This window comes from Mandrillus leucophaeus, unplaced genomic scaffold, assembly GCF_000951045.1.
Source record: "Mandrillus leucophaeus isolate KB7577 unplaced genomic scaffold, Mleu.le_1.0 Scaffold105, whole genome shotgun sequence".
In the NCBI taxonomy this organism is placed as follows: domain Eukaryota; kingdom Metazoa; phylum Chordata; class Mammalia; order Primates; family Cercopithecidae; genus Mandrillus; species Mandrillus leucophaeus.
In genome coordinates this window covers 1,261,532-1,265,480 of record NW_012098654.1, presented here as the reverse complement: position 1 = coordinate 1,265,480, position 3,949 = coordinate 1,261,532, and the positions used below count along the sequence as shown (strand labels likewise).

General features: G+C 45.2%; 1 long non-coding RNA gene across 2 annotated transcripts in view; it reads right to left on the bottom strand.

The window, feature by feature from the left end:
* Positions 1-1,612: 1,612 nt before the first annotated feature.
* LOC105540671 overlaps positions 1,613-3,949 on the bottom strand; it is a 5,408-nt gene continuing 3,071 nt past the window's right edge. The window contains exons 1-2 of one of the 2 annotated variants that reach the window (XR_001006233.1): positions 3,846-3,931; positions 1,613-1,914 (exon numbers count right to left, since the gene is read on the bottom strand). This is a non-coding gene — a long non-coding RNA (uncharacterized LOC105540671). Of the gene's footprint in view, positions 1,915-3,845; positions 3,932-3,949 lie in introns of those variants that run through there. The other variant, XR_001006232.1, reaches the window with a different exon arrangement.

Here is a 3,949-nt window from a genome sequence, read left to right as displayed (position 1 = left end):
GGCTGTTCTCAAACTCCTGGCCTCAGGTGATCCTCCCACCTTGGCCTCCCAAATGCTGGGATTACAAGCATGAACGACCTTGCCCAGCCCTAATCTCTTCTTATGAAGACAGCAGTCGTGTGGGATTAGAGCCCACCCTAATGGCCTCACTTTAACTTAATTACCTCTTGAAAGACCCTGTCTCCAAATAGAGTCACAATCTGAGGTACTAGGGATTACAATTCATATGAATCATATGAATTCGGGGAACCATAGCATCAAGATTTATATTTACCTTATATATTCATGTTATAATATATACTATATATGTTAATATAACATACTTATGTTATAATTTATACTATATATTTATGCTATATAATATAACCATTATATAGATATTTAAAAATCATCTGTCAATCATGCAAAATAAATTTGATAGGCCCCAGGCATAGTGTGGAAGCGGAAGGAGTGAGAACAAGGTGAATCTGGAAGACCCGGCACATAGCGCTGTAAAATAGCACAGGTGCAGTAAGTGGAGAGCAAAAAAGGTGGTTGTAATTAAATGCTGACCGGGATGGTACAATCCCTAACTACCGCAGGAGCTCAGGGAAGGGAGAGAAACCAGTGGCCGGCAGAAAGTGTGGAAGACGCTTGTAGAGGGGTTGGACCTCAAAGTGTGTGGCGGTTGTAGGTAGGAGAATTGAGGGGGAGCTACCTTAATAAAGAGGTGCAGGCAGAACCACAAGGACTAGCTTCATAGCTGGAGCTCCAGTTTGCAAAGCTTTCTATTTAAGATCTGGACAGGACTGCATTGCTGGGGTCTTCTCAGCCAAACTCATTACCTTAGGAAGCCACTACTCAGGGCACAGTATTTAAATATGCAGGACTCTGCCCTTGCGTCTTAATTGATCCTGAAGAAATGCCCAGACGTAACGCTGAGAACCCCAGTCAGCAGGAAGAGCACTTCCTTCATTCAGTGACTTGGTATTTTGCATCTGCATCCTATTGGAACCCACTGGGCAACCTCTTACTGTCTCCAAAGCCCTCCTAGGAACTTAAAAACGCCAGCCCCGGACGGGGGAGAAAGGTGGCGCCCCGCGGTGGGAGCAGTCACAGGAACCTGCCACCCGCTGTCGGGTACATGGCTGTGCGTGTTTCAATGGGACTGACTTTTTTTTTTTTTTTACTTATTTTTAAACAACCTCAGATAACAATCTAGAAAAGCCAGACTCCAGAGAACAATGAGAAAATGTAGAGAAGCCAAATATAAAAATATGTGCATATTGCACATGCAAAAAATAAAACAAAATAAAAAAATCAATTCACTTGCACAGATTACAAGTGGAAATTCCCAGAGGGACGAGTAGATTTTGGAAGAGAAAAAGAGATTATATTTTATGAGAAGAGATACAATAACCATTCTCTTCCCATAAAACAAGTGATGGAAGATTGTCTCCGCTTCATAGATATACACCGCACATTTTCGGGATAATACTAACAGGAAATCAATAGGATCTTTTATATGTGAAAAGACATTATCTCTCTGGACTCCCAGCACGGCTAATCAGGCTACAGAAGATCTTCACGAAAACTTGCCACTGGCCATTAATCTCGGTCCTGGGACAGTAAGTAGCCTGCAAATCCAGATCTTTGTTTATTTTTAAATTATCCTTATTATTTATTTATTTTTTTATGGGGGAGATAATCGCTTTCAAAGCGTCACCCTCCATTAGAGCCACAGAGCCTCCAGATGACACTCCGTGACAAGTGGCTCCACGGCAGACCAGATGCTCCGGAGAGCCCCTCCTGCCCATGTCCACGCTGGGTGATGGCCATGTCATTAGCCACTAGAAGCTTTATCTGGGTATAATTTGATAGCTATGACAGGCTCAGTGGGATTTATGGGATCTCCTGGTTTTTGCCTTTATTGATCTGAAATAGAACCAAAGTTAATATTAGCAAAAAACACTTTGTGCTGGGGTCATTTATCCATGAAAGGCTTTGATGACTGGTGGCTTTGAACATTTAGTATACAAGTGTTCTTGGCCAGCTCCAGGTCATGAGTCTAATGATGGCCAACAGACTACATATTCTGGCCTCTCCTCCCTCGGGAGTGTCTAACCACTGTCCTGGTAAGACCCTTTCTTTTTCCCAGAAACCTTAATCATCACAGGGTATAGAGCCCATTAGTATCAAGTTTGGATTTAGCACTGGCTCTGCCCTGGCATTAGTTTGCTCTGGCTGCCCTAACCAAGTACCAAAGTCTGGGTGGCTTAAAACAACAGAAATCTCAGTGGGGCAAAGTGGTTCATGCCTGTAATCCCAGCACTTTGGGAGGCCAAGGTGGGAGGATCACTTGAGGCCAGGATCACTTGAGTCTGGGCAACATAGTGAAACCCCCATCTCCAAGAAAAATTAAAAAAAAAAACACACACACACACACACAAAAATTACAGGCATAGTGGTATGTGCCTGTAGTCCCTGCTACTTGGGAGGCTGAGGTGGGAGCATTGCTTGAGCCCAGGAGGTCAAGACTGCAGTGAGCCAGGATCATGCCACTCTATCCAGCCTGGGTGACAGAGACTGTCTCTAATAAATATATATATATATATGTGTGTGTGTGTGTGTGTGTGTGTGTGTGTATATATATATATATATATATATCTTCTCTCATTGTTCTGTAGGCTTGAAATCTAAACCCAGGCATCCCCAAGGCCATGCTTTCCTTGGTGGCTGTAAGGGAGGATCCTTCCTTGTCTTTGCAGCTTGCAGAGGTTGCCTTGACATCCCTCAACTTGAAGACGCATCATCATGCCCAAAAGGTGGCCGTCTCCTCCCCGTGTCTTCACATCATCTTCCCTCTGTGTGCACCCGTGTCCAAACTTCCCCCTCTTTAAAAGGACACCAAGACCAGGCACGGGGGCTCACGCCTGTAATCCCAGCACTTTAGGAGGCCAAGGCAGGCGCATCACGAGGTCAAGAGATTGAGACCATTCTGGCCAACATGGTGAAACCACATGTCTACTAAAAACACAAAAATTAGCTGGGTGTGGTGACGGGTGCCTGTAGTCCCAGTCACTCGGGAGGCAGAGGCAGGAGAATCGCTTGAACCCGGGAGGTAGAGGTTGCAGTGAGCCGAGATCACGCCACTGCACTGCAGCCTCGCCACAGAGCAAGACTCCATCTCAAAAAAAAAAAAAAAAAAAGACACCAGTCATATTGGATTAGGACCCACCCTAATGATTACTCTTTTTTTTTTTTTTTTTTTTTGAGACAAAGTTTCACTCTTGCTGCCCAGGCTAGAGTGCAGTGGTATAATCTTGGCTCACTGCAACCTCTACCTCCCAGGTTTAACTGGTTCTCCTGCCTCAGCCTCCCGAGTAGCTGGGACTACAGGCATGAGCCACTGTGCCCAGCCTAACGATTTCAATTAAATTACTTCAAAGGCTCTATCTCCAAATACAGACACATTCTGAGGTCCTGGGCATAGGACTTGCCTTCAACATATGAACTGGGGGGGGGACCCAATTCAACCCAAAACAGCCCTCAAAAGACTTCCCTCTTAATAAATGCAGACTAGATCATTCCTAACACCATCAGCGTAGATCAGGGGTTCTCAGCTTCGGCAGAGTTGACATCTGTCCAGATAATTGTTTGTTATGGGAAGCTTTCCAGAACATGACATAGGGTATTTATTAATAGCAGGATCTCAGGTCTCAACCCGCTAGATGCCAGTCACACCTCTCCCCTCCCTTGTAAGAACGAAAAATGTCCCCATTTATTCATTTATTGCCAAACGTCCCCTGCAAGGGGAAGAGCGCCCCCAGTGGAGAGCCACTGAATTAAGTGAAATGTAGGCCGACCTTAGAGAAGCATTGCAAGGGGACTGAGCACAGATGAAGAGGTTCGACCGCTCACACAGCAGGCAGTGAATCTTCCCTAAAAGCGGCGGATCCTGAGGAACCCC